The sequence below is a fragment of the Oryzias melastigma genome, linkage group LG23, assembly GCF_002922805.2.
Source record: "Oryzias melastigma strain HK-1 linkage group LG23, ASM292280v2, whole genome shotgun sequence".
NCBI classification, from domain to species: Eukaryota; Metazoa; Chordata; class Actinopteri; order Beloniformes; family Adrianichthyidae; genus Oryzias; species Oryzias melastigma.
In genome coordinates this window covers 73189-88202 of record NC_050534.1, presented here as the reverse complement: position 1 = coordinate 88202, position 15014 = coordinate 73189, and positions in this window count along the sequence as shown.

Below are 15014 nucleotides of genomic sequence, written 5' to 3'. Positions count from 1 at the left end.
CTCACTCCTGATTGGTGAGAGTGGTTGCCATAGAAACGTTGACTCCGACTGACTTGGACCAATCGCTAGTTACCAACGATGGCTGATATCAACATGGCGGCGTCCGTACACTGAATAATGGTGACTGAAGGGACTTCATTTGGTTGAAGCTTTTTCTGTGGATGGCATCACACTCACTCTGTCCAGTTCTCATATACAGTCCATGTTTATCGTTAAAGAAAACCCTGTGAGCTGCAATAAACTCAAAAATGGAACTCTGAAGGGACTGTCAATCATAAATGGTCTCTAGTAAAAGAAAAAAGGACAGATCATCTATCTGCTGCTGGAGTCCACGTCATTCTGGTTATACTAGTTACATTCAGGTGTTGTCCAACATGGGCGTGTGGTGTTAGACACCTGCCAACGGTCTTAAAAACACCATCTCCAACAATGGAGCTGAAAATGTTCCAGCTGAACCAGAAAAAAGAGGATATGTTAGCAAATAAAGCTGATTATTTTGCAGTTGTTCCTCATTTTTGGCATCATTGTCGTTGAGCCAAAACAAAGGCATGGTTAAAAGATTAACAGAGTCGGCACCACCAATGGCACTGTTCAAAAATGCATCATATGAGATGCTTTAATCAAACATAGCTGGATGGAACTGTGCCTAAAAACAAACATAATCACTCACTGGCTGGAAGAGTTAAGCGGTAACCCTGCAGCTTTCACGAAGACAAAAGTACTTGTACTACAAAAGTACAGGACCTCCTCATTTTAAAAACAAAGATAGGAACATGTTCTTCTTCTGGTTATATTTTATTGTGAAATGTGTAGTATTTTTCCTCCAAATTGTGACAATGAAACATCAATAAACAAAACTTAAAAATGTTGATGTTTTTGGTCAGGTGTTGCAGCCCTGAGCGGCAGTTTTGTGTATCTGAGTGGCTCTAGTTTACAGCAGTAAGATGTCAGTAACCACTCAGCATCGTTCACATGTGGTAAACTGAATGAAACCAGAAGTAATCTGGAAGTATTCATGACTTGGTTACTGTGGTCATGATATTTGTGTGTCTCCACGGCCTGGCTCCTATAAGCACACACTTTGTTAAGATTGGAAGGACTGTATTCAATATTCCGAAGGTTGAAGAAGTCATTATAATACAAGGTCTTCTATATTTCAGTCACTGGTTTGGATTAAAGGTGGAACTGCAAACCTCAGATTATAGTCTTGCATCCATTCAGTCATTTACTCTCCCCAGCTGCCTATTACCACTGTAGTTACAGTAATAACCTACAGTTATCAAGCAGCTATATGCAATTTTCCAGCTAAATACTAGTGTCAATACTTTTTGAACATTCAGTGTATTTTCCGCAGTTCTGCTCTTCTGTAGTATTCAACACTTCAGCAGATCATCCAACTATTTATCTTAAAGAAAAGAAGCATCACTTTATGTATTAAAATCTTAGATCACTGAGTTTTAACATTCCAACTAGATGAAAAGAAATCACAAACTATCAAATCATGTATGTCATTCTAATCAATATTACTTTAACAAGAACAATATTTGGCTGTGAAATAATAAAAGAGAAGAATATCAGGGCTGTTTGTTGCTAACAAGCTGTAAAATCACGTTAAAATGTAAAAAAAGTGATTTTTTTATTGTTGAAAGAGTGTGTAATTATATAAAAGTTATAATAATGTGAATTTTTGTCAAATTAATAGTTTAACACAACGTTAGCTAAACAAAAGCTAATCAATGGAACCAAGCAGGGACAGAACTATTTTACAATTGTTAGAGAACAGTCTTATAAAGATTAACGGGAAAATAAGAAAGCAAACTGACACATGAAATTTGCTATTTTATGGTATAAATGCCAATGTAAGCTAAACTTGCTTAAAAATGTACATTAAAGGGAAAATAGCACAAGTAATGTAAATTAGTACTTTTAAAAATGCTAGTTGCTGCTACGTTAGCAAGGCAAAGTACAAAAACACCACAAATTAGCCAGGTTTATGTTGAATTATCCTGATACAAATAATAAATCTTAAACTGGTTGAAGGAAATCCAAAAAGTAAAAATTAGCTTATTTTTCGAAGATGCTAATCAAATGGCTCAATGCTAGCCAAATCAAAAACGTTAAATGATAAATTATTGAAAAGCTAAATTAACCAAACATCCAGAAAGGTACTGAAGTTAAGGTGAATGCTGTACAATTGAACATTAAATTAGTTAAATGAAGTGATGAAATGCTATATAATCAAAGCGAAGTGCAGGGAGCTGAGGTAATGGAGGGGGCAGACGGTTGTGAAGCGGGAAAAGTTGTAACGCCACCAAGTCCACCAATCAAGGAACAGAAACGCCTTTTTTGAAAGTGTTAGGCCCAATCCGAGTTCTTCCCTTCTCCCTACCCTTCATTTAGCCTTCCAAACAGAGGGTTATGAAAAGATAGCGTCTCATATTTCGGATGTCACTTTTGCCAGTCCGCTAGCGTTAGCGCAGAGCTTCCAGCGCTTGAATATACATAGCAACAGGAGTTTTATAACTTTAAAAAGGTCATGCTACAACTAAAAGTCATTAATTACATTTTAATGTAAACTTCTGTGGTTCAGAGCGCACCAACATGAAGAAAAGGACTTCTCAGCACGGTTTACCGTCGCGACAGAGGGCTTTTTTTCACCCGCCCCTTGCAGGGTTGAACTTAAAAACGTTTTATTTTTCAAGACACACTGGCACTAAAAATGCCCCTTCAAATGGAGGGGAAGACTTCGGATTGGGCTGTGTTATCATCCTAATATTGAACTATGCTAATTTGGTCAAACAAAATGTGATAATGGAGTTAATGGAGGCTAATATTGAGGCTAACGGCTAGCATAGTGTGTTGGGAAGCAAACAGAGCAAAAAATGCAAACTGATCTGAGAAGATCAGGATTTCAGAGCAGTTTCAAAGCCATCCTTCCTGTTTAACCCTTTATGTTTATGTTCTTTCATTTTTCATTTAGTGTAACTTTTCAAGTTACACTAATTCCAAGTTACAATAATTCCAGTAGATTCTGAAGGAGAAAAGCGCCGCTTTAATGGTTGAAAAGTTTCGGTATATTAAAGATTTTGTGTTATGAATAGCACTTTCCTGTGTGTGTGTGTGTGGCGGGAACTTTCCACTGTTGTGTGTGTGTGATGAGGAAGTGTAAGCTCATTTCCGTACCACCCTGACCTTTAATCCTACTACACTGTTGATAAACACTTGAATCTGATGCAACAGCTCGCTCTTACTTCATCAGGATCCAACCATTTCCTTTGCTCCAATCTAGGTTATCACCACACAATTTACACAAGTATGGAAAGCCAAACAGGACAAAATTAAAGGGATAAAGAAATATAAGGAGAAAAATGACGTAAACAAAGAAAAAACAACTTACATTTGGAGTACACTTAATGCAATTTTGCATTTAATTTTAAGTTTTAATGTCATATTTTGTAGAAAAATATGTCAGTGAAATGATTAATTTGGAAAACATGTTTAAAAACAAAAGTTTTTGTCAAAAACAAAATATGTATTTTTGTTTTACATTAATTTTTTTTTCTGTTCCTTCAAATTTTTTGGTTTCTATGGTTACATAAAAACCAAATAATAACATATACAAGTATAACCAATAATGTTCATCATTTACCACAAATTCTTGCGTTAAACGTTCATATGTTCAGATGGATGTAATTATAAAGAACAGTCTGTATGTGAGACCCCACAGTCTTCCTGTACTCGCACAGTAAGAGTGTGTTGCAACGGCTGACGTGACTTGAATCATTGAGCAGGTCTCATGATCGCTCATCTGGGTCATTCTGCGCCTTCGTTTCATCAGACTGCGACCTTCTGCGTTGGAAGTCGCTGTTGCAGGTCGGCGGCAGCAGGAGGTGAAGCAGCTGCAAATAAAGCCATCTTTCTTGTGACCACATTATGCAACGGTATTATGTCTTTGAACCCCAACCAACAACTCGTGACTCAAGGTCAGACGTGCAGACCGTCAGACTGAGACCAAGCGGATCCACTCTTTTTGAAGCATTTTTGTCTTTTGGGAGCATAAATTAGTTTGCAGCTTTTAAGCTTTTTCCACCAGCGTTTGTACTTTAAACGAGCCTTCGTTTGGGTTCTGAGCACAAGCAGACATAATACCGATCAGAGATCTGGAACAGAGGGCGAGGAATGCAGACTTTCTTCACAGAACATACAAAAACGTCCTCATCCGAGCTGTTTTGGAGAGCCACACGGATCAGGTCCAAACGACGGTCGTTGTTGTTCCTCAGCATCGATTAGATCATCTGCTCTCTGCAGTAATGCTTGCTTTGTCTTGGAGGGGTGAAGGAAGTTCTGAGGAGCTGAGGAAACAATGCTTTCAGTGTGTGAAGGCCTCCACAGCAGACACAAAGCCTGTGGTAACGTGCACGGGTGTGCGCTCTGCACAAATCCTGCAGGAATTCACACACCTTCACAGAAAACCTGTCAGCGACTACCGTCTGTCATCGACCAGAGGAAACGCGGCACAAAAAGCACTTCACGCCAGATTATCAGTCAAAGGAAACTCAAAGAGAATTGAGTCACAAAGATATAAACGAAACTCAAAAGTGTCCGTCTGGAACCCTCAAACCACCAACTAACCAACAGGTCGGACCCAGATCAGTGGAAACACAGCAAAAACATCATATTCACAAATATTTATTCAAGTTTCTCTCCTTGCAGCTCAGGATCTTCACTCAGAAATATAGAATATTTCACCTTTGACCCCTTTAATTTAAAGAAGTGTCGTCTTAGAAGAGCTTTAAGACGACTACCAAACTAAAACAAAAACAGGAAATGGAAGTGAGAGTAAGTCAGAAGAGCCGCCACATCCTTTGACATGAGCGGCTTTCATTCTGAAGAGATTCATTTAAAGGAAGTGTCTGCTTCTGCTGTCCAAGAAATTCTTTCAAAGAAAACGGTTCAAACACACAAACTGATGAGTTTAGAGAACAGGCTTCTAAAGAGACACTATGGAGCACACGTGAATCTCTAATAGAGGCACCATTCATTCAAAGTCAAGGCCCGGGGGCCAGATCCGGCCCTCTGGGTATTTATATCCGGAGGGCCGGATCATTTTATTTTATTGTTATTAATGACCTGATGTTATCTTACACTTATTTCTAAACCTGTATAATTTTGATTAAATATATTTTTATGAAGAGTAAAATATTAAAAGTTATTTAAGGTTTAATTTGATTTATCCTATAATATTCCTGTCTTCTTATTATTCATAATTATGTTAAAAAATTACGGTTTTGTTTTAAAACTTGGCGTTCTGCTAGCTTTTTGGACTATTTTCACATTACTAAGATTTTTTTGTCCATTTTGGAGTGTAGCTAATATTTGTAATTAGCTGGTAATGGGAGAAAAAAAACCTCTCGGATCAATTCTGAAGCAGGAAGTGAACCCTTCCCAGTCACCATGTCAACTGTATAAGAGAACAGGCAGAGTAAGGTTGAAGTCATCCATAGAAAACGGTTTCGGGGTCTAACTGAATGTAGTTGATTCTGTCACCAGTTTTAGCATTTGAAATCAGACTCAGGACATTCTTTACGTCAATAATTTCAAATGTTGGACGTGAGGGCCAGCGGGCACCACATACTTCTATTGAAGCATCTGATTGGCCCGTTTATAACTTCAGGAACTTGAACTACAAAATAATATGCAAAAAAAAAAAAAACATTATCACGTATAGGGTCATGGATCAATAGAGTGAGTGAGTGATATCTGTTTATTTCTTTATAGAAGTCTATGGGATTTTGACTTCTTGGAACCAGCAGGTATTTCCTGTTTGTAATGCCAGGAAGGAGGAGTCACTCAGTCTAATTCTCATATACAACCAATGGTCCACCCTGAAGTCCTGAGATGGGTCATGTGACCATGAGAATTTTACAGCTGACAGAAACAGACTGTCAGGAGTCCCTAAAAGCAAGGAAAAGTCCCAAAGGGAGCGGAGAAAATGAATGCTGTCAGCGGAGCTCCAGTGTTTACGTTCTTTGATTTACTGTAACTTTTCCACCGTTAACATGATAATTCCAGTAGATTCTGAAGGAGAAAAGTGGGCGCTTTTTTCTCAAGCTGCTTATCCTTCATAATCTGGTAGAATTATCATGCAAAGGGCTAAAAAGTTACAGTATATTAAACATTTTGTGTTTAGGCGTCACCGGTGATGCCTCAGGGGTTAAAGGGTTAACATGGGGTAAATGGGGAAACTGTTGAAACCAGCCCCTAGTGGTTGTTTTAAGAAGTGAAACATTTGGTTCTTTCAGGTTTGCCTCAAATTCAATAAAAGTCTATTACTCAACTGATACTCAATGAAGTTACTTATGACTATTTTTAAAGCTTTAATAAACAGTTTGAACCGTTTCCGTTGTTTAATCGAACGTGACCTCCTTTCACTGACTCTGTACCTCATGACCTCCATCGCTGCCTTTTTTTCCTTATGTAAGTCCTTAGCCGTACTGACCAAATAAAAAGCCCTTATAAATTACATTCAACCTCATCAGTCTCCCACCAAACCCCCCGCCGTCTCCGGGTCAGATCACTAACATCCCCCCTCAACTACCTTTATTACCTTTCTGTGCCCCTCTCATTAGATGAGGGGTTTTCTCGCTCCTCAGCCTCGCTCACCTCATCCCCACTGAGTGTGTTTTTGGAACAGAGGATCACCGAGGAGGATCTTCATTACACTCTAGACACACAACTTTTGTTTCTTTGTGGACTTCCAAGAAAGAGAGATATATTTTTATTATGTTTTATTAGGGGAATGGAGGTTAGTAGTTTTTTGTTCCGTGGAATCTCGGTATACATAAACACGACAGGAAATCTAAGGATTGAGTGGTAATCTGATTATTTTCAATAAAAAGAACAGGATTTAATAAAAACAATTTTGAGAAAAAGTGATCATGAAGATTTTAGTACTTTTTTACCCTAAAGTAATACTCATATGTTGACCCTGGTGCTATCGCCCACGTCCAGACATACGTGCACGTCCCTACACAAAGGAGGCTGGTGGCCAACAGACTGAAAGCCAAACAATTCTTCAAAAAGGAAGTGAGTTATCTTTTGGAAACCTTGTCACGTTATTCACACAGAGCCACGGTTGATCCTGATCGGACATGAGGACTGCGAGAGGATCAAGGTCACTACATAAACACTTCTTAGCCAAACACGACCTCCTAACACAGTGGGAAATCTCAACAACCCTCGACGGCCGCCAGCCCCACGGCCGTCAGAGGACGGAGCTGTTAAATCACAGGTCACTTGGTCGATACAGGCTGCTCTGACAGCCGTATCTAACCTCAAGTTTGACGTACACCCTTTAAGTCTTCGCTGTTACGCAACACATGACGAGCTGCTTTCCAATCAAACTTACACCACCGGATCCTTAATATCTGCTCCAAGCCTCCCGATCACGAGTCACTAATTATTCCAATATTTTGACTTTTATGTTGAAGTTTTGCTGTGTTTTACATCATTGACCAGATGTTAAGCTACCAGATTTCCAAAGTCGGACATTGGTTATTATTTCTGTGTTACGAGTCTAGATGTGCAGGAGCATCTCCTGGTTCAAGAGCATTACCGCTGTAATCCTCTTAGTGGTGGGAAAGTGGTTTAGTGGGCCCATTCTTTATGACAGACGCACAAATGGGGGGATCAGGTTAGTCTTAGGGGCCTCAGAGGGGGCCGGGAGGCCGCTCGTCTCACTCTCCAAAAACTTTCCACCCAGGACGAAAAGTCCTGTGAACCCACTGACACCCTGCTCGCCTCCACCCGGCTTGCGGTGGGGCATGTGATGTCCACTTTTTGTTTGGTTCTGCGTTTCTACTCCTCTGAAATATGAGAAGCATGGACTACAGACGCAATGAGGTTCAGCAAATGCAAACGTTTCATCTGAAAATCCTCAAAGACCTATTCCAATGAAAAATGTGTTTTTGAGCATTGTAGCATTTTTTGATGACATACATAAATATAATTAGGTTTAAAATTGCATTTATTAGTATTTCTTTATTCAAATCATTGTGAATCTGGATCAGAACTCTATCAAGTAGATGCAGAATCCCAGTCAAGCCAACAATCTGGTATTTACAACAACAGCAGTTACCCAACGGGATAACAAAACAAGCGTGGCGGTGTGTGCCTTGTAAAGGAGAGACACGCAATAGGACAAATTAAACATTCAGTGAGGTAAGACAATACAAGAGCAAGGAAGCAACGTTTTTCAAGTAACATGGACACCTTTAGCTACTGAGACCCTAGAAACTGCCCAACAAAGACTTACAGGCTGCCTAACAACAGAGAACGGTTGCACTGAGGTATTTGAAGGTGATCCTTGGTTGATTTCTGTTGTTCAAGTAGTCCTGCATCTCACTGACCAGTGCCCAGACGTCCCATTTTAACCCAAGTCTGAGGACTGATGAGCAGTGTCACATATTCCCTACTGTACATAGAGAAATACACTCTATGGTGGTCTACCATCCATCAATAAATGGCTAAACAAGGATTCTCAAGAGATAAATGTGTGATCATAGTTTTCCTTATGGTCTATCTTGTACATGGTGGTGATGTTGGGGTTTGGTTTACAAAAATTGTGGATTTATGCCAGTATCAAGTACATTACCGTACACCCAATGAGTACTGGATAGCTCAGTTGGTTGGGTGTAGTGCTGACATGCAGGAACCTTGGGAAGCTTTCCAGGGTGTGCATAGAAACACATCCATTATGGGTCTTTAGGCAAGACCCTTCACACTACTGCCTAACTATGTAGCTGCAAAGGGTACTTGAGTCTGGATCTCATCATGCCCAGCCCAGACAAAATACAGAGCTGTATATAGAAAGTAGCTCAATTGTACTTGAGCACAGAATATAAACAAATGCCTTTTCTAGGTCAAATGTACTCTATCCTGGGAATAGTGTGTGAGTACAACCTAAGTGTCAGGGTAAGATCAAACTCTGGACTAAAAACTTGAATAGTATCAGGTCTTGTTACACTTGATACACAAAGGTTGACTAACATACTGTCCCCAATAAAAGTTAGCAGTAGTGATAAATAAGATGTTAGTTGATAGCTTAATCCTAGAGCTATTATTATTGTCAAGAATTCCTACAGAGCTTACTGCATCTACCTATCAGTCAAAAACACACCCTTGTACCACCCGGAAGCTCCAGTATAGCATCACAGCAGCTCAGTTTGGAAGACTTTCAGTTGAAGAGCTAAATAGGAATAGCAAAGGAAGCATGAGTGTCATCAGAATCACTCAAGACTGTAGGGCCAGTCATAAGTGTGCATTACCTCAAAGACAGACGTCATATCGATGCTGCACATGTCTACAGTCGTGCTTGGATGTACACATCAACACGACACAAAGAGCTTTTATTTAGACCCCATGTATGTGGCCAATTTAGATAGCTTATTTTAATGCATCGCCCTAAATCCCGTAATAGTAACGTCTGACACTGAACAACACTAACAACTCCCTGACTGGACAAACAAGGGACTGAACCAGGACTATCAGAAGATCTTCTTCTGTGGAAGGTTTTTGGAAAGGTACAAAAAGCAACCTTTGTGATGGCAAATAATGGATTGACTGGCTAAATTGGTAACATAACTATGTATATTTGTGAGTTTAATGTAGTTTAACAAATAAACTGTAGCTTTTAAGAGACTCCAAGGATAAGTTACAACTGTGTGCCTCAAACAAGAAAGACTTCTACCAGAAAAGACTCTGTTGGCTTCAAACAACAACCTGCTTTCATGAAGAAACATCTTAGTTTGTTTCTTAGACCCCTAGAATCCTGGCTTTAGTTGCAGGACCTGCTTAGATGTTTCAAACCCAACTGGAATCTCTCTAATTTCTATGACCTGTGACAAGATTTCATCTAGTTATGAGTTTTGGAACCCCCAAAGTAGATCCTGAGGAAAATAGCCACTAGCATGTATGCATTGATAGTATTCAAGATCCAGCTGGTACAGTAGCTTGGGTGCGTGAGGAGGTCGTAAAGCTTACTAAAGTGTACCCAAAATCTAGTACCTTGGAATGGACAACCCTCCTGGAGATCCTGAAGTACAATAGATGTATGTGTGAATGGAGTTGTAATGCATGTGTAACTGTTGGATTAACGATCCTCTACTAACAAAAACAAAGGGCTCGTCTGACAGCACTGAGCCACAGATGTTTCAACCTTAACAATGGTGCCATTGTTGATTTGAGCACTCTGGCCTGTGACCTCCTCTTAAGGAAGAGTTTTCAGATTTCAAGAATAGTTTTGAAGATATTGGTTCTTCAAAAATTCTTTAGATAGCTTTACAGTACAGGATAATCAGGCCAATTTCTGGCTAATTTGTCTCTCTATCCTCTTGATGATTAGGACGATTTTCTTGCGTTGTTGTCTGATAACACACACGACAATCCTTCAGTGATACTCAAGGAAACTGAAAGACACACTTGAACTACCTTTAAGATGCCGCTACTCTTCTATTTGTACCTCCATTAGACTGTCCAAAAACCTGTAGCACCTGTACAGCTTTAGCTCCATTGTTTACATTCTTTTGACAAGCGTAATTGTTCAACTGTTTACGAAATTGAAGAAGCCTTGTACTGAAATACAACACTTCAAAGTACTGAGGTGCTTCAGAATCAAAAGGAATCAGTTGACTCTGGAGCAGAGAAAAGTGACTTTGCGCCAATATGAAAATCCACTTTTACAGTCATGGAGATACGGTACTTCAAAGACCAAATCTGAATCCTTTCCCTACCTCTACAGCTTCTTCCTAGCCCTACATTTAGCCCTCCGAGTGGAGAGTTTTGGAAAAATAGTGTCATCAAATTTAGACGTTACTAACCCTCGATCACGTATCAATAGCCACCGATCATCCTCGTTAGCGTCTAGCTGCTAGCGCTCGGAGAATACATGACTATGTCCGAACTCCCCCCTTACTCACTATACAGTGCGTTCACCATTTTGTGGTGCTGTCCGAATCTACTGTTTCAAAATCTCGCCCTAGAAACTTCCCAGAAGTCTTTGAGAAAAACTAGTGTGCATCGATGGTCACTAAAAAAGCGAATATAGACTACAATGCATTGCAGTTGACCAAGTTTTGCAACAATTGGGCGAGACTGTTGGAGCAAACCTACCACAGTCCTGACATCCCACTGTTTACATCACGTGTCAAAGTCAAGGCCCCGGGGCCGGATCCAGACCTCTGGGTAATCATTTCTGGCTCTCCAGATCATCTAATTTTATTGTTATTTATCATCTTGCGCTTATTTCTAACTTGTATAATTTTGACAAAATATATCGAAAACCCTCCTAACATTATCTGTGTAATCCAGCTTCAGACGAGGAAAACAAAGACATACATGGATCTAGTTCTAGATTGTATGTATGAGAATGGAGCGAAGCAGAGAATACGTGACAGTCGGCGGATGGTTAGCACCAATGTCACTGCTAAAAGCTTTTTCAAACAGCGTTTTTTTCATCTGCTCCTGATTCACAGCAATTTGAATAAAGAAATACCCAGAAATGACATTTAAAGCTTAATTTCCTTTAAATATGCCCTCACCAGGAGAAAGATACTAGAACATGCTAAAAACACCCAAAACATGTTTATTGAAGTGAGTCTTTAAAGGGTTAAAAGGCTGAAGAACGGCAGCAGCATCTTTGGCCCAAGATTAGATGTTGCTGTTGAAAGAGGAATTTGTCTATTCTTTTAACGTTATGTCAAGCAATAGTTTTCAGTCCTTGCAGAGGAAGTCTTTAGACATTTGACTACTTTTTATTGACTCATTTCCAGTTCACTTATTGAACTGGAAAGTTTTCCTCTCATCAGTTATTTGTCTTTTGAAAATTATCTAAAAAACAGCAAACTGCACAGAGAAAGAACAAAACCAAACCGTTCTTGATCTTGGTTTGATTCAACAGTTGTGTTGTTTTATGTGAAAGACTAGTTCGCTCTGCAATGCTCTGTCTGTGCAGGTGACGTAAAAGCTCTGAGGCAGGTTAGCTCAGTTTCTCTGCCTCCTCACCTCCAGCTGCTCGGCTGAACATGCGTGTTTGTGTACTCGTACATGATAGCCATGCTCTTAAAACATGAATGGGGTCTTCAGGTTTCACAGCACCAGCAGGGTAAGAGATAAGGGAACATGGAGGTGATTCGGTTCACACCGCCGGGCTACCGCTAGCATGTTGCTACAAAACAGAACTCTCTAAATTCAAGGAAATGATCGTGACCAAACACAGCTAAAACCAAAATCCACTGCCATGCAGATAAATATCTTTAGGCTTTGGTGTAAACTGTTGGAAAAAAGTTAGAAACAGAGGAAAACAAACATGTTTAAAACACATTTTCCAAGTTTTTTATGCTAATATATTTAGCTTCATGCTAGCCTGTGTTTGGCCCAGTCTCTGTGAGACAGGTTACGTCCAAATTCCCTCCCTAATCCCTGACTACAAAAACTATCCAGTGCAGGAATATATAGTGATTTTAAAAACAATTTGAACATTGTTTTAACTGCAAATAGGAAGTCACCAAATTCACAAAGTAAAACCTAAGAAATGTGAGCTTTTTATGAAGACTATTTATGAATCCGCTGTGATCTGATGAGGAAAACTTGATGGTTTATGAAAAAAAAAATCTATTTTTTTCTCAATCTAGTGAGCATCAATGCACACCAGTTTATTGCAGAGACTTTTAGGAAATTTCTAGATCAGTGGTCCCCAATCTCCGTGGGTCACCGGAGCGCAGACAGAGAAAAATAAATACATGCGCTAACTTCGATTTTTTTCCCTTTTGTTTATTTTCTGATCCTGAAGGAAGTTTTACATTGAAATTCTTCCGGATTCTGTTCACAACATCCATCTCGGTCATGTGACGTGAAGCAGCTACCTACATGGATAACCAGACTGTTAAGCTAAACACAGAAACCAAACAATAAAATGTAGCCTATCTGTAAAGTTTCTTCGTGGAGAAAAGAGTCAGTGAGGAAACCGAAGAAGAGTCTTTGACTTCAAAGAACAATAAAGCTGCTGTTTAAGGACAAGATCAGGAGTTTTCCTCCACATACGTAATTATTGAGAGAATTCTCATGTAGCAGTAGTCTCTCTGCCACACAGCGACAGACTCTTGCAAAACGCAGATAAAGTTGGATTCATGTTTACATATTATTTAGAAACACCAGTTTTACGATGGTTGCATCATTTTATTTTGCTTTATTTTTTCATCACACCTTAAAATTCAGACGTAGCTGAAGCTAGCGTCCCGTCGTTAGCGTCCACTTTGACGTTAAAGGGAAAATCTGTATCATAAAGTTCAAAAGAATTCACAGAGAACGGAGGTTCAATCAAATGAAGTTGCTGATTTGTGGAAACTTATTTGAGAATTTTCCTACAGCAAGACTGAATTAGCATCCGTTAAGAAACTTTAGCACAAAAAATGTTCATTTGTGTAGAAAAAAAATACCCAATGAATGAGACAAAATATGATCAATCCTTTTGCCCTGAGAGATAATCGAGGCAAGCCTGGGGTTAAAATGACATTCTATGGGAAGAAAAACATAAAATGTTTCTCTTATGGATTTTTTTTTTTAAATTAGGAACGATTTCCACAATTCAACAGCTTCATTTCATTGACTCTTCATCATCTGCATAAAAAACCTACTGATATTTTTAGACTTTTTTTTAGCAGAATTTCTTTTAGTTGCATTTTATTCTGAAAATCGATTTTCATAAACCGGAGGCTTAAAAACATATATCCATGAAAATATTGTCTAATTTTAACCGAAAAAGGATAAAGGTTGGGATTGCTGTTGCAGGGGACCCGATTTAGGAAATGCAGGTTTGGACAGCACCACAAAATGTAGGAAGTAGTGACAGAATTTGGTTACAACTATAGACACACTGAACATCTTCAACATGACGTTTCCTCTTTGACGGGAAACGCAGCGACTTCCTGGTACAGGAAAGAGGTAGAGTGGATGTCTACTCTGTTTGCTTTTAAAGCTTTATAGTTGGAACATCTCAGGTTTGTGAGACCCTTTTCTCAGGGAGGGGACGATAGCAGCCAACCCCACGGCCAAGCGGGACTTCAAAAGGTTTTCACATGACTGGAAATAGGATTTAAGATGAAGTTCAGCTTCTTCCATTCTGAGAGGTCAGAACAGATTCATGTAGAGAAGCTGTCTCTGTTTTAGATCAAAGTTTCAGGTTTTGATTAAGTCAAGACACTCAAAAGATTAAAGATTTCATTTCAAATTATTTAACAAATCAATAAATCAATCAGTAAAAAGGAAAAATACTAAACATTTTGCCGATTTGGTATACAATAAGAGAAGATTGGGAACGAAAGAAACAAACTTTTACAATTACAGCATCAACCAGTGTGAAATGAACACCACACCTCGGGGATGCAAAGTTTTTATTCATTCATATTTATTCTAAAAAAAAGAAGGTCACGAATGCAAATCTAAATGTCTTAAAGGCTAAAGGAAGACTATGTGGCTCCTTCTAGGTTTTAATCAGTAGAAAACAAGACCAAATGGCTCTTTTACTGTGAAAGGTTGACCTATGAACTGAATGGTGACGCTCAAACAAAAAATATTTAGGTTACTGGAACTTTTCAACCATTAACATGATCATTCCAATTATTTTCTCCTTCACAATCTATTGGAATGATCATGTTAATGGTTGAAAAGTTACACTAAATTAAAGAACAAAAATGTCATATTAGTATTTTATTTAAATTAATTAAAATGAACAGATCTTAACTTTAAAAAAATCTGCAAAATATGTATTTAAAGGATTTGTTAGGACTTCAAATCAATTGACAAATTCAGTTGAAAGGCACAGAAAAATCTAAGGGTTTTGTTAAACGCTTTCATAGAAAAGTAACTTTTATCAGACCAAAAGAGCCTCCTCCTTTCACTCCCTCCTGATGCTTGCTGCTCCTACGAGCTGCAACTATTTGTCAGGGTGGTGTTACAGA